Below are 27,431 nucleotides of genomic sequence, written 5' to 3' on the forward strand. Positions count from 1 at the left end.
AAGCCACTCCTTCCTGACTGAGAGAGGGGTTGCTTCAGCTTATGCACAGAAACCAATAGAGTCCTGCAGAATTTAGAATCGTGGCCGCCCAATCGGCAAGGGCCAGACTCCAGCAGGGCTGGCCACCCTGTCTGCTCAGCCCCTCCGCACACACCCTGGGCCGCCCCGGAGTACAAAAGCCAGCACAAAGGGGGAAAGAAAGCACGTGGAAGATAAAGTGTTTGCTCCTAATGAAGTCATTTATGCCCCTCCTATCAGTCCACCTCCTGATAAGGACACCTTGAACCGGGAACCGGGGCGCTCTTCCTGACCAAGGAGAGGAGAAAGGGTGGTGGTTGAAATGCCCCTCCCAGTTGTGAGCTTGTCCAGCCAACACAGCCCTAGAGTTGGTTTTCCTTCTCTCCACCTGAAGAGCCAGATCAGTGGTTTCCTGGGGACTGTGGCCTTCTCTTCCAGGAAGGAGATCCACAGAGGACCATTACAGTCCGGTTCCAGTCCAGACAAGGGAGTGTAGACCCGTCTCTCCCTGCTCATTCATTCCCAAGGAAAAATCTAGAGATAATTGAGGAACAGCGAAAGTGAAATGTGGACAGAGAAAATGTGGGTTGTTTAGGGAGCCCAGGAAAGGCGGTGCAACACAGAGGCAGGTTGCTAATAATCTGGAGAGCAAGGGAACCCCTGGAGACATGGGTGGATGTCTCCCCCCACCCAAGGGGGATCCCACATAAGCGCCAGCCCCAGAAAGCACCTCTTTTCCCCACCTCAGGTAGCTCCTTCCACCTGGTAGCCCCAGCAGGGATCAGTGGGAGTTCTGGAGGCACCAGACAAACCCAGCGGACACAGGCTCTGAGACTTAAATGGCCCTGGAACCACAGCTCACAAAAGTAAGCCAGGACCCATGGGTTGAACCGAAACAGGCAGACTGCATGCAAAAATGCAATGAGGTGGGATCTCTGGTAGAATTCCAGGAAGCAAGTGAAAAAGAAAGAAAGCACGAAAGCAAGAAAGCAAGAAAGAAGGAAGGAAAGAAAGAACGAAAGAAGGAAAGAAAGAAAGAAAGAAAGAAAGAAAGAAAGAAAGAAAGAAAGAAAAGGAAGGAAGGAAAGAATGAATCACCCGTCATAGCCAGAACCAGGAAAATCACAACTCAGATGAGTAAAGACAAACAACTGATGCCAACATGAACCAGACGTTGGAATTATCGACAAGAATTTGACAGTAGACACCATAAACGTGATCCAAGAATTAATTACCAATTAATCTCAAAACAGAAAAAATTTAGCAGATGAATAGAAAAGAACCAAACGGAAATTACAGACCTGAAAAATAGGGCAACTTAAATAAAAAAACTCAGGGGAAGGGCTCAGTAGGAGAGTTTCCTTCTGTGTTGAGCCCAAGCCTTTGGCTCACTCAACGCCATTAGAAGAGCGGCTCTATATTTGATGCCAAGTTGAAGTTCAGCCCTCGGCAACCTTAAGAAGTCATCAGACATATTCAAAAAACCTAGCCTTGCAACTAGATATTGTAATAAATACATGCTCAAGAAACTCCCTCAAACCCCAACCCCCGGTACGTTTTCCCTTTATAAAATTTATGTCTTTGTTCATTCCACAGTCATTAAGGACCATCTCTTACGCATTAAGGGTTATGATAAGCATTGCACACATTGTTGTGAACAGATGGTCTTTGCACTCAAGGAACTTATGGCTATTTCCCATTCCAAACTGTACCCAGGCAGAGTGCCTCTCCCACCTTTTGGATTTCTTCAAACCAAATTTCTCAACTTTTAGAAATACAGTTCCCTCCAACCTTCCTACGGGGGTTCAGTGACCTGAGACATTACCAGACAGAGTAGAGAAATAAATGTTTGAGTGGGGGTAGAACGTACTCTACACCACTTGGGAAGCAACCTCACGGTTGTCGAAAACGTCTGTTTCCTATCATCCTGGAATCACCCAGTTCCTACAATTCAGACTGCAGATGGATCCAGGAGTGACGTGTGTGGGGTCCCAATGACGGCACAGTGTGAGGTGGGGGAAACGCCCATAGTTGGGCACGTTCCGGCACCGTCTCAATGGGGAAGCCTCCTAAAGTCAAGAATAGCTTGATAACAATACCACTTTATATAACTTTATTAAATGCCATGCAGGTGCGGAGCTCCTGAGCTGCAGTAATCATTTAATTCTAGACCAGAGATGAGAAAAGGATTGTGAAGTGTCTTCTGATGGGTCAAAGACGCCTTGCACAACTAAGGAGCAGATTTCTGTGTTCACACCATGATCTAAAGGCTCTGGCTTTCTGCCTGGCTTGGAGTCTCGAGGTTCACCCTTAGGAATCTCTTTCTCCTCGACACTTTATTGTGAACTAGGAACGCATCCCACTGGGGAGGGATTCTAAGGGATCCCACTTCCCTTAGAAAACCAAAGTACAGTTACTCCAAGGAAGGCAACAGTCCGCAAGCCACTCAGGCCAGATCGGTCTCTCACAAAATCCCCTTCCGTCTCACAGGAGGTCAAATCCAGATCTCCATGGGAATAGGTCACAATTCCAGGTCGGAACACCGGCTGGCAATAAGATTGTGTATTTCTAAGGAGCGTCCTCTGACTTCGTTAGTCCTCCATTGAGAACCAACCACTGTGGCCGAGCCTATGGGAGAAGCAATTTGGATATTAAGAGCTTTGGATCCTTCCCAAAGAATTTTCCGTCTCACCAGAATGAGTAAAATTTAATACATGGTGACACAATCTAATAATTAAATAACGTGTTCTCTTGTTCCAAGAACTCATTCCTAATGAAGGAAAACCAGAGTAAACAAGTGTATGTTACAAATATATGTAGCATAGAAATACATTTTATGTATTCTAAATATATACTAACATATTATATATATTGTCATTTATATGTTATACAAATTAATAAATTATGTAAACGTAATGATTTAAATATTGTATTTTTTAATATTTATATGTTATAATTACATATATTTACATGTAATATAATACAAAAATATAAATATATTAATAATATGTTAATATATTTTTAATATATAAAATATACTCTTATGCTAAACTGAATAATGCTTGCTAATTATCTGACAAATTTTAGTAGTGGTATTTGTTCCATTAAATTGGAGAATTCCACATCATTTTTTTTTTTAATTTTTTTTTCAACATTTATTTATTTTTGGGACAGAGAGAGACAGAGCATGAACAGGGGAGGGGCAGAGAGAGAGGGAGACACAGAATCGGAAACAGGCTCCAGGCTCTGAGCCATCAGCCCAGAGCCCGACGCGGGGCTCGAACTCACGGACCGCGAGATCGTGACCTGGCTGAAGTCGGACGCTTAACCGACTGCGCCACCCAGGCGCCCCACATCATTTTTTAATATCAACCCTCCTCAGTCTACCAGAATGAAAAGCACCCGGTAAGCATTCAGCAAAATACATGACCGACTAAATCCGCTGTTCCAGGCAAGGCTTTCCGTGGAGAATGGCTTGCTTTAGCAACCATTATCTTGAGCCTTTCTGTGAGTTTTGAAATTGGTAAAATCAAGAGATGGATACTAAAAAGGCAGAACAAATTTGGAGATACTAGAATAAATTTAGAAGAATCTAAAATTCACCAAGTCAATAATGGAACTGTAAACAGTAAGACGTCAGAAAAAAAACTCAGATAAGAAAAAGGAAGGAAGGAGGGAGGGAAGGAGGAGAGAGGAGGGAGGAGGAAGAAAGGCCAAAAGAGCCACAAAATGAGCATTCAAACGAAAGGATTGTATTTTTTATCCCAGCAAATGGCTGGGAACAGTAGAACATAACAGAACTGGAAGAAGAGAGAAAGAAAACTCAGCACAATAAAAGAGTTGAAAAAAAAAATGGCCGGTGTCTTAGATGAGGATGGGGAAGATCTCGTGAAGCACAGACACCGAGATGTTCTCTAATATGGAAATGGATATTCCAAAAGTAAAAAGTGACAAAAGCTGTATCCTAAAACCTTTTACAACATGTTTTCAGACACAGAATTATTTATGGTAAATGTATCTTTTTTTTTGATGGTGGCTTTTCTTTTTTTTTTTTTAATATGAAATTTATTGCCAAATTCGTTTCCATACAACCCCCAGTGCTCATCCCAACAGGTGCCCTCCTCGATGCCCATCACCCACTTTCCCCCCTCCCCTCACCCCCCATCAACCCTGTTTGTTCTCAGTTTTTAAGAATCTCTTATGATTTGGCTCCCTCCCTCTCTAACTGTTTTTTTTTTCTTTTTTTCCTTCCCCTCCCCAATGGTCTTCTGTTAAGTTTCTCCGGATCCACATAAGAGTGAAAACATATGGCATCTGTCTTTCTCTGTATGACTAAAGTCTTGCTTAAGGGCATCGATGGTTTCTTCGCTGATAAACACAGCAACAAACTCTATAGTTATCTTTCCTAGTTGTCTCTGCAAAATGAAAGACTGCTAGCCAGTCTCTGTTCTGAAACTTTGTCTGTTCCCATACTCTGGAACTCTGCTCCCTCTCTGGTATTCCACAGTTTCGGTCATCCTTGGAATCCTTTTCCCCTGCTCCCCCCAGAGTGTTAGAGCTCCCTAGATGATCTCCTCACACATTTTCCCAGGTGAATCTGTCCCAACGCTATACTTTTGTCACCAACTGTTTCCATGGAAACACTCGAGAACAGGCTGGTCCGTAAGGAGTCACACAGGAGATAGCACACAGATTTATGCTGTGTCGAGGTCCTTTGCTCTTCTAGTAGCACTCTGCAAACGTCGCCCAAACAACTGGATGTTTTATGGGGAAAATGATTTTTCTGTTTCCATGTTTCTGCTTCTGTTGGTTCAGTAATAAATATGAGACCTTTTGTTTGAAAAAGAAAATGAACTCCTCCCTCTAGTGCCCAGTGAAATTTATCTTGAAATTTATCCCATACCCGTGTCTATTTTTTTTCAAAATCGCCTACCATCTACCCAACTGCTTAGTCCAGAGACCCCAGAATTATTCTTGCCCTCTTTCTCCCCTCAAGCTCCATATAACAATTGACCATGAAATCCTCTCAAAATGACCATGGCTATATCTCTTGAATCCTCTATTTCTCTCTTTGCTGATTTCATATTATGGTTTATTCTTCCATCATTCTTGTCCGTTCCGTGGAACCAGCCTAACTGACCTCTTTGCCCAAGGTTAAATATTATACTCACCAGAGCGTCTTTCTAATCAACCATGCATTTGATTACGTCTCTCCTCCATTCAAACATTTCAATGCTTCCAGGATATTTCTTCAAGATAAAATCCAAATTACTTATGGGGCGCCTGGGTGGCTCAGTCGGTTAAGCATCCGACTGTTGATCTCAGCTCAGGTCTTGATCTCAGGGTCATGAGTTCAAACCCCACGTTGGGCTCCATGCTGGGCATGAAGAAAGAAAGTCCAAATTACTTAGCAAGTTAGTCAAGGTGTTACTGATCTAGGCCCTGCTGAGCTCGCCTCTCCCCCGTCTCTAAGCCCTCACCCAAGAGGGGGTCCTTTATGCACCACAAGCCTCTAGCATCTACACTGTGAATTTAAGACTTCCTCTGTGCAGAAAAGTTCTTCCAGCTTCTTAGGTTTGTTTTAACTAGATACCTCCTTTTTTAAAATTCCAGACTGCTGTACAATGTCATCACCTCCAGGAAGATCTCTCTGCTGTCCCTATTTCCTATTTGAAACAGCCATCCAGCCCATGAGCTTTTCAGCCCACTTTTCATACTAGACCATAGTGCTAATCAAGTTGGATTTTCATCACCCATTTTCTTGCGTGGCTATTGGAGCGACTACCCCCACTCAGGTTACAGATGGTAGGGTCTGTCAAGACAAGACAAGCATTTTATTTGACTTATGCACCAGCTGCCCTATCACAGGGGACGGTGTATGGTGTGCCTTCCATAAATGCTTGTTCAGTAAATGCATGAATGAATGAGTAAAAATATTTTAACCTTCAGGAAAGAAACCTGAAAGTCTGTAAAGCTTTAAAGGAAGACTGTTATTGGCTATCTATGTCAACAGATGAGTGGAAATTTGGCAGAGGGAAAAAAAAAAATCAGTGTGTCCTCTTTACCCACATTAACTCCTGTTGATGATGAAGTTTTAAGAGAAAACCAACATAATCATTTGCTTAGGATTTCTCCTCTAATAGCTCAAAATACCTGAAATGGGCAGAGGAGTGATCGTGTCGAACTGTGTTGCTTAATACATTACTATTACGTAGAATAAATATCCTTAGTGTAGGCACAAAAGACAGAGTAGCCATATCCAACAAATACTTCAATAATTTTCTGTCCATAATTTGACAGCTTTGCTTTATTGCATTTTGCATCCAATACTGCTGATGCAATGTATGTATGTGTGTATGTACTTATTTATTTTAGTGATTTTTTTTTCGGTCTTGAATATTTTAGTAACTCCTTTTAATCTAGGTTATGTGAAAGGCAAGCACGTGCCTAGATGTGGGTCTTTTAATTGAATAGTTTGGTATTTTTGTGGGTCTCCTGGTCTACAAGCTCGTGTTCTTTAAGCTTGAAAAATACTGTTGGGGCACCTGGGCGGCTTAGTTGATTAAGCATCCCAACTCTTGATTTCGGCTCGGGTCATGATCTTCCGGTCATGAGGTCGAGTCCCGTGTTGAGCCCCTCATCAAGTGTGGACCCTACTTAAGATTCTCTTTCTCTCTCTCTCTCTCTCTCTCTCTCTCTCTGCGCCCCTCCCCCACTTGCACTCCCTCTCTCTCAAAAAATAAGAATAAATTTAAAAAAAGAAAAATATTGTTTTGTTTTTATAACTTCTAGTATTTACTTTTCTTTGGTTAAAATGATTTATTTTATTATTTGTTTGTTTTATCTTTCCTGGACTCGTCTATTTTATCTATGCCTGTCATTTTCTTCATCTTCCTATTTTTCTCAATTAACTTTCAGACTCCTGTAAAAAACTGTCTTGACATTTTGAAATTGTACCATCAATATCATACAGGAAGTAGGATTTATGGGAGGAGAAGGAAGGTTGAAACAATGACAATGCCTCGCATAATATCTTTATCAATAATGCTGATTGGATTAAATGTGCAGGAAGGAGAGTCATAAAGGAGCTTCAATGAATAGGGAGGAAGGACAATTAATTATCCATCCCAGCGACACCAGTGAACATTGATTGGGCACTCACCAATAGAGGTGTTGCTGATCCGGGATGAATAAGGCTTTGCCCTTGACCTCCAGCACTGAAAGTGAGAAACATTTATTTTACCCTGCCATCTTCTGTCATATTAAAACAATCCCAGGCTTTCAAAAGAGCTCTTCATTAAATTATAATGTAAAAACATTGTTTTATTCCTAAAAATCTTACAGTCACTACCCATCCCTATAATCCCCCAGAATATTTATTGCCAGCCAGTCAGGTGATAAAGGACTGTGTCCCTTCATTTGCTCCTGGTGCATGAGACCTCATGCACAGAGATCTACAAGCACTGGGCATTCACACACCCGAGAGCTGGCAGACCACGTCATTCTTGCCATACATTGAATGTAGCTGTCCCTTTTCCAGTCGTCACTCATTAGAACCAATAATCTCTGTTAATTGGGGACTCCATGAACCGCAATGTTCTTAATCTTCAGAGTTAAATTATTTTCCCAAATCCTTCATTTCTCATAACAGTCTTGTCACTGTTAAGAACAAAAATTCATTTGAAGATGTGGTTGGCTTTATTAAGTGAGTCGTGAGTAGGGCAGCCTCCCAGCTAGCGAGCAGAAGAGGTGCATAAAACTCAAGTTTTTCATAGGAAAGAGGGTGGGGCAAGAAGTTATTATTAGCCAAAGAAAAGTAAGGTTTCGGGGAGGGGGAGAGGCAGGAGGTCTACAGGGCCAGTGACCTCATCCTCCTTTGGTGGGGGTTGGGGAGGATGGTGAGGGCCCAGACGACGACAGAGTACCTCAAGGTACAGACCGCCAAGTTCCCACATGACCAGTTAAGTCTACATTCCTGGAGGAGGTTGAAACTGCACTTAGAGTAGGCAGAAAGGCCCAGTCTGGTTACTTGAGCTAGCACGAGTGACTCCATGTTGGGCCTGTGGTTTTCTTCCCGCTTTTTACTTTAGCTGCATTCTCAAACAGGTGATGGGCATGACAGAAAAGAAGACCACCCCCTTCCACCCTCAGAAGGTCCCCATGAAACAGAGGGAACACTGGGCAAAAAGACACGCATCTAATGTACAAGAATACAGAAGTATTAAAGTATTATATAACATAATATTATATAATATATAATATATAATGAAGTAAGACCTTACTATCAAACTCAAAAGCGTGCCACAGCAGACTTTTGCTTAAAAGTCTGTTAGACTCGGAAACCAGCCTATGAAATAAATAGTACAGCTCTATTGCTCTCAGCCGTGTACCCACGTCTCAGGAATTCACTCACAAGCGGAAGGAACACCGATATAAAACTGTGAGGGAAATGTTTACCTTGAAAGCATAATGAAGTTGGAAACAGTATAAACACCCATCAACATGGAGACTATAAAATACACTAGATTTATCTGCCCGACACACACACTTCAGACGCTGGTCAAAGGTCCAGGTTGTCACCTGTGCTTCTGACCGACGGGACTGTGGACCGGAGGCTCCCACGACCCCCTCCTTGGGTTCATTTAATTCGATAGTGGCTCACAAGCCCAAAGAAACGTTTCACTTACCAGATCACCGGTTTATCCTGAAAGGATACAGCTTGGGAACGGGCCAGATGGAAGAAATGCGTGGGATGAGGTATGGCCAGAGCACATGGAACTCACATCCTTTTCAGGGGACCTGTCTCTCCCCCAAACTCCACGTGTTCACCAAACTGGAAGCTCCCCTAAGCCCTTCCTTTGGTGTTTTATGGAGGCCTCATTACCTCCATGCTTGATTACATCATTGACCTTGGTGATGGATTCAACCTCCACCGAGGTCTGAGGGGGTGGGACTGAAAGTTCCAATCACCTGGTCCGTTCCCCTGGCAACCAGCCCCAACCTCGGAAGGGGTCCAAAAGTCACTTCATTAACCTAACAAAAGACACCTTGATTGCTCTGATCCCTTAGGAAATTCCGAGGGATTTTGGATACATGGTCTTGTAGAGTCCGACGCATTGAATTGAAAGGATATTCATGATCTTTTATAAGAAAGAGTCAGGTTCCAAACAGCAAAATAAGATTGTGTGGTAAAACCAGGTAAGGGGGAAAACAATGGAAAGCCTGGTAGGATCTGTGACTATGGTTAACACCGCATGGTGAGTTGTTCTCTGTTTTTTTCCTTTTATTTTTTTCACTGATACGAAAATGAGCATGTATCTTGTAGCTAGTCAAAAATATGTAAACATCTATAGTTTACAAGATAAAATGCAGAGGCCTGGGGGCTCGGGGCACAGCCCTGGATGGGACTTGGATGCTTGGGTCCTACTTCTAACTCAGCTGCCTAGATGTTCACGGAAATCATTCAACCACGTGAGCCTGAGTTTCTCCGCCTTCAAAAGAAATGCGTTTTAAAGTTCAGTAATGGCTGTAAAATTTGGATTGATGGATGCTTTAAACCTCTGTTTCTCATTCTATTATCTACCCACCTAGACCACACTGTCCAAACACATTGTCAAAGGCTCAAATGCACCTTGCACAGCATGTCTGCCCGGAAGGTGCCATTGGCGACTTCTTGGCAGCCAGGGCTCCCCCCCCCCAACCCCCGATGCCTCTGCATTTCATTGCGTAAACTAGAGGTGTTTAAATATTTTTGACTATCTCCAAGGTACTGCACACACTTCCAGGTTTACATACGGAAAATGTGGGGCAAAGGTGGGTGGGCACCTGCTGGTGGACAGTGAAGGTCAAACAGACCGCTGTCTTGGGGTCAGTCACGGGCGGGATCTTACTGGCTGGGGACAGTCCTTGCCGCGTGAGCGGGCACTTTAGTTCCATCAGGGGCTGCTTTGCCTGCAGTATCTTCCTTCTGAGCCCAGGGACCAGCTGGAAAGACCCCAACTAGACAGTCTGTGGCCAAAGTGGAGGCAGCTGAAGTCCTCTTTCAGAGAGGGCGTCCTGGAGACCAGCTTCCCTGGAGGAGGGCGGGTTTGGGGAGGCTCAGCAGGTGCAGGTGGGCGGAATGAACCGGGACGCGGACTCAGCCAGGAGGCCACAGCAGCAATCTGGGCACGAAGGACTGAGCACAGGATGCGTCCACAGCACCAGGCGGGATGGTGACCCCAGGCCCCTGGATACGACGCTCGGGGGGGGGGGGGCGGTGTGCAAGTGGGGAATCCATCCAGACTGCTGCTTCTGAGCTCCTGGGGCGCACAGAGGTTACTTCATCCTCCACCCCGAGTTGTCCTGATCCTTGCTGCACGCGTCTGTTTTCACTCTCCTCACTGGGAACGAAGGGTCTGGGAGACACCCAGGCTTTCAGGAAATGAGATGAACAAACATGGGGGGAGTGAGAATGTTCTCCCAAACAGGAATACGGCTTTAACCCAGTTTGATTTTCAGGAGTGACGCTTAGGTTATTATGTAAACTAAAAGCTTTTTTACATTCACCCTGGGAGAGTAATAAAAAATAATCCATGTGGCCAAGAAGCATGGTGGCCCGTGAAGCCGGAAGCTCACGACAAGGACCAGAGCCGCAGGCAAACTTCTAAATACCGGCTCGGGCCCACCAGGGCTGATGGAAACAAGGCCTCTTCCTGGGTATTGTTTCGTGGGATTGGCCGCAGTTTCGAATTTTGTGCGTCTCATTATCAGCACAATGTTCTACGTTTACCCCCCAGTAAATATTTTTGCAAGATAATATTTAACGATAAGGATATTTTGTTCACTAGACTTTTCCCCCATCGACAACTGGAGGTTGACCTCTAACTTGGCGAAAGCTGAACAAACAGTGGTGGATGATATTCTCACCTGTCACTTCTAGGACGCCTTCCTTTTTTAAATCTGGAATGAAAGCGTTTCCTCTACCCATCCCCCCAGCGCTCCCCCGGAAAAAAATAAAAAGCATACCCAAATGAAAGCTTCTGACTAATACTCTCTTTTCTTCCTTTTCTGAAATGAGTAGGATGCTGTCCTCTCCCTCGGGCGTGAGTGCAGACAGGATTTGTGACCCTGCAGGAGTATGTGACACGCCGTCACGGGCGATCTGAATTCCCCACCTTTCCCGCACTGTCTCTTCTCCTTTCCTTCCCAAACAATTCCTCTGGAAGGGACACTCTGATGAGTGAAAACTGCTGTGTCACAGCCGCATCTGGGGGATCGGGGGATCGCTGGCGAGGCAGGAGGCCTCAGGCGCCATGAGATGCCCCACAGTGTGCTCCTGGTCACATCCCTTCTCCCGGCCTCAGTTTCCTGGGTGTAAAAAGAGGAATCTGGAATAACACTCTTTTCTTTTTTAAGGGAGAAGATGAGATGGTATGGTGACTATGGAATCTTCCCCATTTTTAAAAGTTATTATTTTTTAATTGTTTAAAATGTTTATTATTGAGAGAGAGAGAGAGAAAGAGAGAGAGAGCGTAAGCAGGGGAGGGGCAGACAGAGAGGGAGACACAGAATCCGAAGCAGGCTCCAGGCTCCGAGCTGTCAGCACAGAGCCCGATGCGGGGCTCGAACCCACGAACCGCGAGATCCTGACCTGAGCCGAAGTCGGACGCTCAACCAACAGAGCCACCCCGGGTGCCCCTGAATGATACGATTTTGACGGTCGACGACTCACAGAAGATAGGAGGCAACAGTTGGCAGCAGAAGTGTTAGCCGAGATACAGAATGCCCAGGCTGGTTCCAGGAGCTAATGCTCTGTCTTCAGCTGACATCACCTTATGGAAACAAATACGGAGCAAGAAATACAACATAGAAAACAGTCCAGAGCGAGCCCTTGCTGATGGGGGGCCGGCTGCCCGCCGCTGTGTGTTCCTACAGAATAAAGAACCTGTCAGAGGCATGCGGCCTCCTCCCCTGCCCAGAGTGTCTGTTTGCTAAACACTGTGAGGCCCCAGTAAGACCCAGAGAGGAGTTTACAGCTCAGACCGGCTCAGAGGCGGCAGCTGTGGGGAGCGTTTCTGGTTGGTTTCCTTCTATTTGCAGGGATCGGACTGCCCATCAGGTAGGATGTACGTTCAAGTCCACATGCTATGGAGGAAGAAATGTGCCCAAAGTGGCTCCATGACTATTTTTAAAGTCACAGCTAATAATTTACCGTCTGACGCCCTGGGGCTCGCCTGGCTCTAAAAATAGTTGTTCCCGAGCTTGTGGACAGGGCCAGGGGAACACGGTGGACAGCCGGAGAGCCGCACCGAGTAAAACCTGAACCATCAGGAAACGCACGACTAAATTGAATCCAGACACCCGAGATTTGATTTCTAAAAGACGGATGTGACAGTTGATTTCCCATTAATTAGATTTGTAAAGATGTTTTAAGGATATAAATAAAGTAGTAGCCAACTGGACACATCCTCTGGGCTTAACACTGAGTCTAAAATTGTGTTACCTCACCTCTTCGCCGCGGTTCAGCGACGTCAGAGAGCCTATTAAAGCCAATGGCCCACTTAGGGCTGACAGCTGACCCTCGGCCCAGCCGGCAGTCCCGAGATGGGGTCGGGGCCCCCCAAGGGACCGGCTCAGCCACAAGCCGTCTTGAAATTTGGGTTTCTCCGAGTGCCGGACACTCTACCGATGGAATGGTGCGGAAGGAAACAGAAAGACTGGCCTTTCTTTGTCCCCAGTGCAAATCATAGATTGTTTGGCCCTTGTCCAAGGACTGAAAACAGCTCTCTCCAAGTACTTTTTTGATAGCTGGTATTTAACAAAGGAACTAAAATTTCTTTGTGTGTTTGGGCTTGAATTTTTTTTTTCAGACTCTCTTCTTCTTCTTCTTCTTCTTCTTCTTCTTCTTCTTCTCCTTCTTCTTTTTTAATGTTTATTTATTTTTGTGAGAGAGACAGAGCACAAGCAGGGGAGGGGCAGAGAGAGAGGGAGACACAGAATCCGAAGCAGGCTCCAGGCTCTGAGCTGTCAGCACAGAGTCCAGTGTGGGGCTCAAACTCACGGACCACGAGATCATGGCCTGAGCTGAAGTCGGACACTCAACGGGCTGAGCCATTCAGGCACCCCTGGGCTTGAATTTTTAAGGAATATTTGACTAATGTCTGTATGCTGAGAACTTCCTATGATTAATACAGGAGAAGTAGTTCTAATAGGGGAGTTCAAGCTCAACGTTTCTTTTCTATTTTTGCTACTGTTTCTTTGGCTTCTTTCGGGCTAATTTTTGGTCACATTATTATGCTTCTGTATCAATACATCTGACCGCCTATCTCCCCTTCTGTCTGTCTGTGTTAAGATTGAAAAATTAAATAGGGAGTTCTCAAGCTGCAAGTGGATTGCTTCACTCACATTCCTATTAAGATACTTTAAATTCTCAGCTACGTGAAATAGAGTAGTTAACCTAAACATGCAGTGAATGTCCAATCCTTGTAGCAAGATATTAAAAGGAGGGTATGGATGGAGAGAAAGAGAGAGAGAGAAAAAAAAAAAAAAAACATGGGTGGTTGAATTGACACAGCTAGACAAAGTCTTTATCCCTAAACATGAGAGAGAAAGCTTTCTGTGCGTCTTATTTTCTCTGCCTCAAACTTAGCTCAGGCTGCAGGTACCTATAGAAATCACAATCCCATAGAGGCAATGGTTTCTGATAAAGAAAACATACTTCTCGCTCTCTCTCTCTCTCTCTCTCACACACACACACACACACACACACACACACACACGGGGACCAACTCCCACCACCCAGGGGTGAAACTGAGGCCTCTGGTTGGAATCCAGTGTTGTGGGAACCTTGACCCAGAAGGAGAGGGTGACTGGGGCACAGGCTGGCCTGGTTTGTTATGCTGCTCGGCTGAAGTTTACTTCCTGGAGCTGGGTTCCTTTCGATATCTGAGATAAGTCATAATAGCCAGGCTGCAAAGCTTTCAGATAAGAAGCTCACGGAATCCAATGCTGTTTCAAGCATTTCTGTGGGTTTTCATTCACACGGAGAAAACTGGGGACACAAATCAGTGTTATCAGGCCATTTTGGAGCAAAGAATGTGATGTCATATTGCTCGATTTTATAAGAAAACCCTGCACGAGTCTTACATTGAAACTAAGCTGGGGGCCAAGTGCTTTATCAGGTCTGTTTTAGGACTGCAAATACCATATTTGAGTTAACACCATGTAGGGGACTAAGGAAAATAGGTACTGTGAGTCATATAATATTTAAAATAGTTCTGAGTGGGAGAGCTTGAAAAGATAATAGTAATCAGCTATTGTGGAGGAAGACGACTGATAACTATTGATTTTCTTGTACGAGGACAAATTTCTCCATTGTAGTATATTCCAGTCCCGTTATTCCCTGATTTCTATTAATCATTAATAAATTTTGTGCAGGGTAAGACAATTTTAGGTGTTATTTTAGAATATGCTTTTTTTCATTAAATTCCTTCACATAAGTCTTTTTCATAAAAAAATAGTACTTTCCAGGGGCACCTGGGTGGCTCAGTTGGTTGAGCATCCGACTTTGGCTCAAGTCACGATCTCACGGCTCATGGGTTCAAGCTTCGCATCAGGCTCTGTGCTGACAGCTTGGAGCCTGGAGCCTGCTTCAGGTTCTCTCTCTCTCTCTCTCTCTCTCTCTCTCTCTCTCTCTCCCTGTCCCTCCCCTACTCACACTCAGTCTCTGTCTGTCTTTCTCTCTCTCTCTCAAAAATAAATAAGCAGTAAAAAAATTATTTTCCATTGTAAGAAACTAATATCAGGAAATGTTTCTCACCTCAGTTAAAAATAACACAGAATTTCTTCCTTAAGATTCGTCTCCCTTGTGAAAGATTTCAGAAATCTTAGAATATGTAAATCTCTTAAAAATAAGTCTTACATCTTCTTGAATTTGATCTCTCCTTTTTACCCTCCATCTGAATAGAAACTCATTCTGAACCATACAACGGACAACAACAATTTAAGAACCAGAGCTCTTAGGCTAAGTTTCGGTTTCAGGGGTTTGAATCGACCAGTTTTCTCAAGAATACCTCACTGTGGTCTGAGACATACATGCGACTGGAAAGAGGCAGAAAGTGACCCAGAAAACTGACTTTAAGGCAGGACTCAGGAGAGAAATCCCCATGTATCGATATTATATGGGAACCAGGGCTGCAGGTGAAGACAAAATTGTAGCGAAAGGGGGACTAGTTTCTTGGAGAAATTCCTGTCCACCACCCTGGGCCTCGGAAAGGATGGGGCAGCTCCTGGGGCCAGGCATCGTCATCTCAGCACCTGGTACCCAGTGGCCCTGATGCAAGACCGTCTACCTGCAGCCACAATGCAAGTGTCCTGTGAGATGCACCAGCGGGTACTTTTAGACGGTACTTGTGTCATTTACGCGAAAGTTCTCATCACCAGGTGGTCTGGATGACAAAAACCATTCCGAGGACTCAAGAGAACCAACCATTTTAAAGTCAATTTCTTGTGAGGGTTTTCTTCCAGGTATTCTGAAGAAAGAAGAAGTTAGCCCATAAAACAGCCCAGGGGTGAGAGGCAAGCCAACAATGGGGCTCTTGGGTTGTTTTGTATTGTTTTAAGAGAAGAAGAAAAACCTTAAGAGAGAAGAAGAAAAGGAGAAGACTTAGGGCAAAGGGTCACACAACATGATCAGATCCCGGGAAAGACCAGAGCTTTCGTGGGCAGAGTCCTGAGAGCCTCGTGGGCAGTTGAAGACTCTTGCACAGTCTCGGAGCAGAGGAAAGAAAACTTTCTGCGGTGAGCCGTGTGCTCGGGCTACATGGCGGTGGCATGTGAGGAGAGAGGACTGTCCAGTCTCCTCCTGCCGCGCAAACGACTGTCGGAATATTTGCCACCAACGCATTCTGTGTTTCAGATGGGGCCTCTGTCCTCACCGCCCAAACCAGTGGTTCCCAGCGGGGGGTGATGGGGGCCCCTCTCGCTGCCCCCACCGGGGGACACTGCACAGCCTCTGGAGACATTCGGGTTGTCACAACCCCGGGGGGTGGCGTGCTACTGGCATCTAGTGAGCACGGGCCCGGGATGAGTGTGAACCTGAACAGTGCCCGGGTTAGCCCCCCACGACAGAGAATTATCTGGGCTGAAGTGTCCATAGAAAACAGTCTAAACTATTCACAGTGAAAGGGGTCTGATATTTATGTATGTTATCCGTGAATTCTTTCATGCATATAAGAAATGTTTATCTATATCTATGTATCTCTATCTCTATCTGTATCCGTATCTATAACCCTAGTCATAGGGTCTTAAATGAATCTTACCATTGTATGAACTTACTCACTGCTCTGGAGTTAAGTCAGATCTTATAAAGCAGTATTTTCTTGACTAAGTTAAAAAGCTGTTTTTCCTTAATTTCTATTAATGTTTATTTACTTTGAAAGAAAAAGAGAGAGAGAGCGTGAACAGGGGAAGGGGAGAGAGAGAGCGAGAGAGAGAGAATCCCAAACAGCCTCCACACTGCCAGCATAGAGCCTGATGCCGGGCTCAAAGTCACAAACTTTGAGATCATGACCTGAGTCAAAACCAAGAATCCGACGCTCAACCGACTGAGCCACCCAAGTGCCCCTGTTTTTCCTTAAAAATGACAAGGAAGGCAATGCTGTGATATAAAGCTGACCTTCCGATTTGCAGAGAAAGACCATACCAATGCAGTCAGTGTCCCGGCTCCGTGAGAGCCTCTCTAAGCCTCAGTTTCCCCGTCCGTAACAGTGTGATAAAAACAGCACCTACTTCAGAGTTTCCCAGAGTGTGAAACAGTATAAAACAGTCATCTTAGTGTCTTGTGCACAATAAACCCTGAATAAATACTTGCTATGATTTCACCGTTTGGGGCATTGTACCTGAGTTATTGCGTGGAGACAAATTTAAATTCAGAGTGACTAACAAAAGTAATACGTCAACGTAGGATCTTTGGAGTTGGTTAATATAAAGAAGTGAAGTCAAATAAATTCATGATTAGAGTTATTTTTTTCTAACCCTGGTCCCCAGCCGCGAAGTGAGTGAAGGCGGCATCTGTGGATAGAACTCCACCTGGAGGGGCAGGGGAGGGTCTGAAAATTATCCTTCATCTTGGGGAAGAACCCACTTCACATCGAGCAGACTGAGATCTTCAGGAAGGACGGCCTGTGAGCCAGCCAACAACCACTAACCCACGTTCGCCATGAAACCTAAGTGCCTTCGTGAGTGTTTCTGAGGCCAGGGCACTCGCTTGTATGAACAGTCTTACTTTCTCGTAGAATTCGAAATTTAAAAATGGCCTCGCCAAGCCTTCTTGTCTGTGATTCATGCAAGGACACTCCCAGAAGCTAACCAATCGTCCTGGCCGGTTGAGTCAGATGTTACCTTCCTGCCTGCAGGTGAAAAGGAACCACCAGCCTTCCCATCACCTTCTGTCTGGAGAAGGACCCACTGAGGCTGACTCAACTGAGATTTGCCCAACAGCATTGTGTGAGCTCAGACACCTGGGCTGCTGGGTGATTCAGTCAGGCCGTTGGCAACCATCACTGTCTGAATTCTCACATGCGGGGGGGGGGGGGTGGGGGGGGTGGTCCCCGTCTGGTGCGTGGAAAGGGGACATCCCCACTATACACACAATGGGGTCGCTCATCTGCAGTCATCACTGTGGAAACACTCAGGGGTGGGGTGAAGTTTTATTTTCCCTAGGACCTTGGACAGCTGCCCACTGGGGTTGCCCCCAAACCAACAGCCGTGTGATGAGGTCACTAATTTAACAGAAAGGACACAGATCTTTCCTGAAGGGTCACGGATCAAACGGTATAGCTGAGCTCCCGAAGATCCTCGGAAAGCCTAGTGATGGAAGCTCCCTGGGTTCTGTTTACCTGGATGATGTCTAAGTCCTGCTCTTTAGACAGACAGACAGACACAAGGACAAACGGACGGATGGAACCCTGGTCTAGGCTGCAGCCGCAGGGCCTTCACCCATGGCCGTTGCCAACAACTCAGGGGATCCGCAGTTCCCGGACAACCACCATTTCCTTCTGTAACAACAGTCCTTCAGGCTTCTGGCATTTTGGATTTAACATATGATGCTGGAGGCACCTGACTGGTCAGTCAGTGGAACATCCGACTCTTGACTTCAGCTCAGGTCATGATCTCATGGTTCGTGGGTTCGAGTCCCGCATTGGGCTCTGGGCTGACAGCTCAGAGCCTGGAGCCTGCTTCCGATTCTGTGTCTCCCTCTCTTTCTCTGCCCTTCCCCGGTTTGTGCGCACTTCCTCTCTCTCTCTTTCTCTCTCAATGATGAATAAACGTTTATTTATTTATTTATTTATTTATTTATTTATTTTAATGTTTATTTATTTTTGAGAGGGAGACAGACAGACAGAGTGAAAGCGGGGAAGAAACAGAGAGAGAGGAAGACACAGAATCAGAAGCAGGCTCCAGGCTCTGAGCTGTCAGCACAGAGCCTGATGTGGGACTAGAATCCATGAACCTCGAGATCATGACCTGAGCCGAAGTCGGACACTTAACAGCCCGAGCCACCCAGGCACCCCCAAATAAATAAACATTAAAAAAACAATAAAGTACTGAGGCACCTGGGTGGCTCGGTCGGTTAAGCATCCCACTCTTGATTTCAGCTCAGGTCACAATCTCGTGGTTTGTGGGTTTGAGCCCCACGTCGGGCTCTGCTGACAGTGTGGAACCTGTTTGGCATTCTTTTTCTCCCCCTCTCTCTGTTCCTCCTCTGCCTGTGCTCTCTCTCTTTCCCTCTCTCTCTCTGTCTTAAAATACATAAATAAACTTAAAACAATAATAATAAAGTGCTGGTGCTGTTTGGGGAAGTAGGGACGTGTGAGAAGAAAGTGTCCCGCTTACTCAAAAGCAGATAACGAAGGACGGCTACGACCTCAAGGTTTTGTAAGGGAGCATCTTGCATAGGTTCCTGCTTACAGCCGAGCAGACATCGCCAGCAAAGAGTGGAGAATTAAAGAATGTCACATACACTCTGAAAACAGGGAATGTCTTCCAGTGTTAACGGGGGCCTGGGTCTGTCCCATGGCCGGTGGACATCGTTTTGCTGAAAGGGACCTAAATCCGAGGCGTCCTCGCTCTGGGGCCCTGGAGCCCTGTGTCCCCGTGTCCGCTCGGAGGCAGCCCCATTGCACGCAGGAAAGGGATACATCCCTGCGTTTTTCTGCCGTCACAGGGGCAGGCCTGGCCCGGCAGCCCGCTCCGTCTCTGGGTCTGACCAGAAGCGCTGGCCCCCGACCCCCTCACTCCTTCTCTATCCCTGCAGATCAGCTCCCACCGGGGGAAGCGGAGTCAAGAAATGCAGAGGGGAGGCCAGGTTTTGAGCCAGCACCCCGGGAGGACGGAAAAGAAACACTGGTGCCCGGCCTTTACTGAAGCTATTTGTTTTCTTTATTTCAGCCAACAGGGCTGTCCCACATGGTCTCTGAACCTTTGAGCAAACGGAATCATCTGGAAAGCGTGACGGGTAAGAACGCTGAGGTGGGAGAGAGAAGCCGCTGGCCTTCAGGCACAGGAACGGCCAGGCGTCCTCTCAGGACCGGTCTCCGCTGCGTCCTTCCACCTCGCAGGTAAACCCCTCCCTGCACGGGCTCTTTCTGGGCGCTCAGGACTGCTGTGGGGCCGCGGCCAAGTCTTGCACACCACACCTGTGTTACACACATCCACGCACGCTCCTCCGGCTAAGCAGCTGCTTTTGTGCGGGGAGGTGGGAGGAAGGGTCCCCGAGAGCAAACGGATCCTAGCGGCACCCTGCACGGCCAGGCCGGGCAGCCGCGTGAGGACGGGAGGTTGTGTCCCCTTTGTGTTGAAAGCCTGACCCCCGAGGCGACGGTGTCAGCAGGTGGGCTCTGTGGGAGGTCATTCGGTCCTGAGGGGGTGGCCCCCATGATGGGATCAGCGTCCTTATGAAAGAGACCCCGGGGAGGCCCCTCGCCCCTCCCGCAGGTGAAGACACAGCGAGAAGACATCTGGGGACCCGGAAGTGGGGTCTCACCACACACCAAATGTACAAGTGCCTTGAACTTGGACGTCCGGCCTCCAGAACTGCGGGGAATGAATGTCTGTGGTTGATAAGCTGCCCGGTCTGTGGTGTTTTTTACAGCCACTGGGAGGGACAGAGAGAAAATTTTAAGGCCTTACTGACACAATCTTAATTAACGATGGTTTGAGGTCCTCGAGGGGTTCCACAGGAGAGCACGGTGGGTCCCTGCACCCCTGAATCTTGTGTTTGATTTTGGAATGAGGGGAAAACCTCACAGTCACTTCTGAAGCTTGTGGTTTCTCATCCTTAGCAGTAAGTGGAGACTCTAAAAAGCACAGTAATAACTCATCCCGAGAATCTCTTCTCAGAAGTTAGGCAACAAAATGGTGTCCCATTCCAGGAGGCCTTCCCTGTCCCCACCCGGGCCTGGCACCAGGTCAGGCCTCCTGCAGCCCGCGTGGTGTGCTTAAAACAGCAAACCGTGCTCACTGGGGCCTCCATGACGTATTTATATTATCGCAACTGAGGTTCATTTACGAGAGAAGTACAACTATTTCCGGATGAAAAGCGAGGTCAAAATGCCTTGCCCAGGGCCAGGACCCAAGCCCAGGTCCCGACACAGCCAGCTTCCAGGCTCGGAGCAGCACAGACATGGACATTGCCTCAAAGACATCAAGAACCTCCCGGTGAGACTTGGAAGGAAGCGGGTACAATCCATGCAAGCCTGTTCCTCCTTCGGCCCCCGCCCCTGGGCCCCTACTCTTTCTGGGGCTGAGATGCTGCGTGCATCGCACCCCCACCCATCCGAGGTGGGGAAGGTCCGGGCGCTGGGTTGCTGCGCAGTCTCCTGGGTGCCGGGGCCCATGCCCTCCCCTGGCTCGTTCCCCAGGCATCAGACCCAGGATGCACCCTGCAGCCTCAACATGGTTTTGAGATGCAAATATCAAGCAGGGCAAGGCTCTGTGGCCAGATGACAGAGCTAACATTTCATGATTTTTTTCTCCTGGTCCTTATCCATAATCGAGACGAGTATGTTCTAGATAATTCTCAGAACGCCCCTGAGTGGCCACAAATGTCCTCTCACACTTTTGACATGTGCACGGCCAGGGGACGTGGCTAGTCATGACGAGGGCTCGAGGGAGTGTGTCCAGCTCGGGCAGGGGAGGCCGGCAAGACTCCTACCTGCCACCTCTGTGCCCAGGACACCTTTCTTCCAAAACACTTTCACGCTTAACTAAGGAATTGGGGCTAGATTATTATTAGCATTAAGGAGAACACTGAAGGCTGGCGATGATTGCTCTGGCCTCAAGTTTTAATCTCTGAGCCAAAGGCCTTGGGTGACTTTCAAGTTCCCCCTGATTCTTGTGATTTTTACACTGGTTCAAAACCACAGTTCCATGCACAGTTGAAATGGCATCTTCCCCCGTCCATGACTTCTGCATTTGGTGCCAAGTTCTGGGCTACGTGCGCGGGCGTGGGGATGGATGATCATGGCGCTCTTTGCAAGGGCTACACTGTGCGAAGCTCGCCTCTACCTTGGAGAGGGCTCCTCAGAACAGATTAGAATCCTCCATCCGGACGGAGGGCAGAGGTGGGCACGCAGAGATGCGAGAGGCTGTTCTCTCGTGGGGCCCTCGACACAGGAAATGAAAGAGGGAACCGATGTTTTCCACCAAGTTAGAGCAGAACCGAAAGTCTGCAAATAAAAATTACGGATCCTTCCTCACATTCCCCCCCCCCCACCCCCACCCCCCCCCCGCACAAGCTGCACGGAAACATGGCGATTCTTGCCTTTTTTCAAGAGCTCGCGAGTCATCTTGGTTTCTGTCTCCTGATTTAGATTCGACTTGGAAAACGATAAAACAAAATCGTAAAAACACCGCATTTCCCTGCTCTGCACGTGAAGCCCTGGAAAGGCATTTCTCCTGCTCTGGGATGCTCCGCCAGACCCGACCCACCTGTGCTCAGCTTGACCTTCTCTCCTGGATGTTTGGGAAAGCAGAGAAAGTCCTGTGACCCTGACCTTTGGTTTTCTTTCTGGACTACACATTCGGGGCTTTCTAACAAAGTAAATTGAGATAAACCCGTCATCAACTGCGGAAAGGAAGGCTAGGCAGAAAATAAGTTATACATATGCATTAAATGTTATTTAATTTGCTAAAGACCAAATGGGCTGCACAAAAGATTGCAAGCCAAGGTGATCTGCGCAAGGTTTTTGCTCCAGCTGTGCACGCCTTTCACCCCTTGGATTTTTGCTTTTGATTTGCCGAATTCCCCAAAGTTAGAAAACAGGACGTACACACACACCCACACACACACAACTTTTTGCACCTCCTTGGGAGTCTAGCTTTTGATCCGTACCCCTCCCCCCAAAACATTAGAAGGCCCGATGTGTATGGTTTTTCGCACTTTGGGGAAAAAAAGGGAACGGACCATTGTTACCAGCCTTCAGAATTCTCTTTAATGCTAATAATTAAGCTCAAATTCCTTACGAGGTAACACCATGCTCCAGCACTGGTTCTTGGAAAACATTTGGAGAGCTCATCCCTGGACTTGTACGTAACCTTCCCAGCGACCTGCCAGTTGGGGCTGACAGGTTTGTTTTTCTTTCCATTGAGGTCACGACCAGTAGGTAGATTTCAAATGAGGAGAAATTTGCAAACCCAGGCTTTTATGTTGTGAACGGTGCTGTGTACAATGTTACCATGTCAACATATTTTAAGAAGCATTCGTTACTTATTAAGCCTGGGAGAGCTTACGCAATACTCCTTTACATTTGTTTGTGGATTTTATTGTTTTTAATGGGGAGTACTTGAAGCAAGCTACCTGTCACTCAGGACTTAGCCAAGGCTTGTGTGTGTGGCAGCCGGTTAGATTGAAGCCTGAGAATTCGTAGGCACGTCATAAACTGTCTTGAAAATGAGGATCGTAGTTTCTTTATTGGATTAACTCTGCGGGATAAAATAACATTAGAGAATACTACTTAAGCTAATATAAAATTACCCCCAAAATAATTATTCTGAGAATAAATTATTCTGGCCAATAGTCCTCAGCAAGGCGAAAGCACAGTCCCTGTCACTTCTGCGCCTCACAGTACCGAATCTAGGACAGTGCGGCACCTGACGGACGCTGTCCCCCATGGTGGTCCCCTGGCCATCCCTTTCTGTACCCCCAGAAAAGTAAATTCCCTACATTTGGACAGAATGGAATCAGTATTTGCCAAATACATATTTTATACAATCCCCGTTAGGTTTTTTGTTGTTTTGTTTTGTTGTCCCCATGAAGGTTTGAGAAGAAGACACAGTCCTTTTTACACAGCTATTGTCCCAAAGGCTCAGAGACGTCGGGTGACTTGGCCACAGCCGGCCAGAGCAGATGTGCCAGGCAGGACTCAGACTCGGTGCCCAACCCCACCGCACGCTATGACTCCACGCAGCCTCCCACGGGATAAGTCATGGCCGACGAGCCAGTTTTTCAAAGGCACACCTCACATTTCTTCGGGGAGTCTCGCCCGGGCCTCTGTCTGTCAGGCTAAGGGTGCAGCTCCTCTGTGTGCACATGCCTAGGAGATTAAGTCCGGTGAAGTGTGTCAGGCTTGACGGATTTTCCCAGCACGGTAAGGATGGGCGGGAAAGTGCAGACTTTCGCTCGACTGCCTCACCCCAGGTGCCCAAGTTCTGAGTCACGGGCGGTCCGTGGGGTGCAAGCCCGGGAAAACTGAATCACCGTCGCTTCCTCCGCTGTCCTGCAGAGGTTGCTGCCTCTTGATGAAGGGACATCCACCCACCTGCTCCCCCCGAGCCTCACAAACACCCAAGTTGTTCTGGTCCCTATGTACACGATATTACCACTCAGGACCGAGCCAGGAACTGAAGCAGAAAATGCTCGCTGGGTGTTGAGTGCCGGCCGGGAAGTGAACTTGTCCCCTCCCATGTCTGTCTGGGAGCCATTCTGGGCTCCCGGGTTCCGAGAGGCGCACGTCCCATGTCCCCAGTTTAGACATCACAGGTGGAGGCTCCCAGGGTTTAAGTGACTTCACAACTCCCAGAGCTGGTGATCGACTCCAGCTCTGATGGATTCCTTCTTGTAACCTACGGCCTGTTCAGAGACTTGTCCCCAAGGGCGCTGGCCTCGTCCTGTCACTCCTTTTATTGCACTTGTAGGAATGGGATGGAAGGATGGGCAGCCAGTGTGGGCCACTGAGCCGGGAAGGGACGCATCTAGAATGCAAAAGGGACATTTCACCAAGGTAATGACCCTCCTGTTCATTTTTTTAATGTTTACTCATTTTTTAAAAAAATTTTTTTTCCAACGTTTTTATTTATTTTTGGGACAGAGAGAGACAGAGCATGAACGGGGGAGGGGCAGAGAGAGAAGGAGACACAGAATCGGAAACAGGCTCCAGGCTCCGAGCCATCAGCCCAGAGCCCGACGCGGGGCTCGAACTCACGGACCGCGAGATCGTGACCTGGCTGAAGTCGGACGCTTAACCGACTGCGCCACCCAGGCGCCCCTAATGTTTACTCATTTTTGAGAGAGAGACAGAGAGACGGAGAGACAGAGCACGAGCAAGGGAGGGACAGAGAGAGAGGGAGACGCAGAACCCGAAGCAGGCTCCAGGCTGAGTTGTCAGCACAGAGCCCGACGCGGGCCTCGAACCTACGAACCGTGAGGTCATGACCTGAGCCGTGCCCTCCTGTTCCTTTTGTAGAGACAAGCACTGTTGGTGATGGGGGCACGCTGACAATTATCGCTGCGTGTGTCCTGTGGCCGCTGTTCTGAGGCTGCTTTGCACTGACGTTCTCCCCATCCCGGGACCGCCGTGAGCGCGAGCCTTCGGGATGACGGTGCTGCGTGCGGACACTGAACTCCGTGCTCCCGAGCTGCCGTGTCCTAACAAGGCGGCCGCCGGTGAGTTCCCCCAGTGCCTAGTAACGTCATCATCTTAGTGGTGTCAGTCCGCCCGGGACACCTGTCGTCTTCATGAGAAAAGAGCTCCCAGATGGTAAAAACTTGACTGACCGTTAAGCACAGATGAGCCTTATCTTGGCGGTGTGCGCCCGCGGTGAGGCGGGAGGCAGACGTGCTTTGTGGTCCCCACGAGTCCCCACCTTGGCCCTTATGGGCCCCACCGGTACGAGCCGAAGCTGCAGGGAGGTGGAGAGGCCGCAGCAGCGTGGGGCAGGGGCACAGTCCCACGCGCCCAGGGTGTCTGTCCGCGCGTTAGCCCCCGAGTGCCGCACACCTGCGTTAGGGCTCTGGGGGACAGGTGTTGTCACTGCAGAGGAGTGCGGCGTCTTGGCCGAGGCCACCCAGCCGGTGGCGGATGCCAGAAGAGCGCCAGGCTTTCAGGCTCTGGTGTGTTTTCTATGCTCCTGAGATGTCCTGAAAGGATGTTTCCCAGGGACTGTTCACAGAGATCGATGGCATGAAGAAGAATCCTGAAACGGAACGATGGCTCGGAAAGGTTCCATCCAAGGACTTGGGACAAAAGCAGCGTGCCCCGGAGTGAGCCATTTGGAGAAAACCGGATTGGGGTTTCACTTCCTGCCGCCTCTTAGCGCCGGGGACTGCACAGGGGACGCGGGCACAAGCCTCGCGCTCAATACTTGCAGGCGCACCTGAGACCGAGCAGACTCACAGCTGCGGCCCGGCCCACGGCTAGGCAGATGCTCGAGGGAGGGATTCGAACTCATCGTTCCCGCCTCGGTCACTGAGTCCTGTCACCTACGCCTGGAAAGAGGCAGCGTGCACTCTGCGGGGGCCAGCCTGGACCGAGTGCGTGATTCGCAGGGGCAGCTCAATCATCTACTGACCTTGAAGAAAAAGAGGGCACTCTGACGGCGTGGAGGAAAATCAACATCAGACGGCTTGCAGATAGGAAGCGGGGAAAGGCAGCAGGCTGTGCGAAAGGAGGTTTGGGGTTTGTAGACGTGTAAACTAGCCACCTGGGAGCACCCAGCTCATTCCGGAGTTTAAAAGGTGTTGCGTTTAATTTAGAAGTGCTACGTCCAGGGGCGCCTGGGTGGCTCAGTCGGTTGAGCATCTGACTTCGACGCAGGTCGTGATCTCACGGTTCATGAGTTCGAGCCCCAGGTCGGGCTCTGTGCTGACAGCTCAGAGCCTGGAGCCTGTTTCCGATTCTGTGTCTCCCTCTCTCTCTGCCCCTCCTCCACTCATGCTCTGTGTCTCTCTCTCAAAAATAAATAAACATTAAAAAACTTTTTAAAAAAGAAGTGATATGTCAAAACACGTGATTATTTATTTAAATTTGACTGGCAAGCACAGAACTCACTCTCAAAAAGTTTCACTTTCATTTCCCCCCAGCAGCTCTACTCAGAGGCTTGTGGCTCTTTCTGGAGCATTCAGTGCCTTTGTAGGAGGGGCAAGTCCTTTTAATTCATGTAAAGGTGAAAAAAGGGAACTCAGGTGGGTAGGTGATGTTGCCCCTGCTGTGTTATTGGGAACTGAGTTTCGGTGGGTTTGTGTATTTCCCCAATTATTTTCCTCTGATCTTCAACAGTGTCATCTTCTGAAAAAGCTTTTTTTTTTTTATGTTTATTCATTTTTGAGAGAGATAGAGTGGGAGAGGGGCAGAGAGAGAGGGAGACACAGAATCCAAAGCAGGCTCTAGGCTCTCAGCTGTCAGCACAGAGCCTGATGCAGGGCTCGAGCCCACGAACCGTGAGATCATGACCTGAGCTGACATCAAGAGTTGGACGTTCAATGGTCTGAACCACCCGGGAGCCCCTGCAATCGCTTTTGTAGCTACGGTGATGGGGGGGAAGAATGAGCACAAACTGGGCAGGAGGCTTACCAGAGGCATCTAACATTTTGGATCAAATGAGCGTTTGGGTTTTATTTAGAATTAAGGTATGAGGGCACCTGGGTGGCTCAGTCGGTTGAGCTTCCACCTTCGGCTCAGGCCATGCATGATCTCAACAGTTCGTGGGTTCCAGCCCCGCGTCGGGCTCTGTGCTGACAGCTCAGAGCCTGGAACCTGCTTCCGATTCTGTGTCTCCCTCTCTTTCTGCCCCCCCCCCCCGCTCACGCTCTGTCTCTGTCTCTCTCTCAAACATAAACATTAAAAATATTAAAAAAAGATTGAATTCAGGCATGCATCCTGCTGACAAAAGGAGCAAAGCAGTGACACAGCATTCATACATTCCTTCATTCGTGTGGTCACCCATCCACTGGGCAGGCAGGTGCAGCGAGCGCCCCCACGCCAGGGGCCGGGCCGTCAGAGGGAGCACACCGCTCACGGCCCACAGGGCGTCCTACTGTGGGGAGTGAGAGAGAAAGTGAAGAAGCCCAGAGAAGAGGCAGGTGACAGGGGTTCGGGAGAGCAGACAACACGCCCCGGGAGGGACTTCTGAGGTGACTCTCCCAGGACGCGATT

General features: G+C 47.9%; 2 long non-coding RNA genes across 3 annotated transcripts; one reads left to right on the top strand and one right to left on the bottom strand.

Moving 5' to 3' along the window:
* Positions 1-2,116: 2,116 nt before the first annotated feature.
* On the bottom strand, positions 2,117-5,776 carry LOC123386808. Its single transcript, XR_006601252.1, has 2 exons — positions 5,190-5,776; positions 2,117-2,646 (listed from the first exon to the last, which is right to left on the bottom strand). It is a non-coding gene; the product is annotated as an uncharacterized LOC123386808 (long non-coding RNA).
* Positions 5,777-9,140: 3,364 nt separating this feature from the next.
* Positions 9,141-22,956, top strand: LOC109501273. Of its 2 annotated transcripts, XR_006600241.1 has the most exons (4): positions 9,141-9,275; positions 19,450-19,619; positions 20,560-20,718; positions 21,873-22,956. It is a non-coding gene; the product is annotated as an uncharacterized LOC109501273 (long non-coding RNA). The 2 variants fall into 2 exon arrangements; XR_006600240.1 differs by having other exon boundaries at positions 19,450-20,718.
* The last annotated feature ends 4,475 nt before the right edge of the window (positions 22,957-27,431 follow it).

This window comes from Felis catus, chromosome B4 (genome assembly GCF_018350175.1).
Source record: "Felis catus isolate Fca126 chromosome B4, F.catus_Fca126_mat1.0, whole genome shotgun sequence".
Classification (NCBI taxonomy): domain Eukaryota; kingdom Metazoa; phylum Chordata; class Mammalia; order Carnivora; family Felidae; genus Felis; species Felis catus.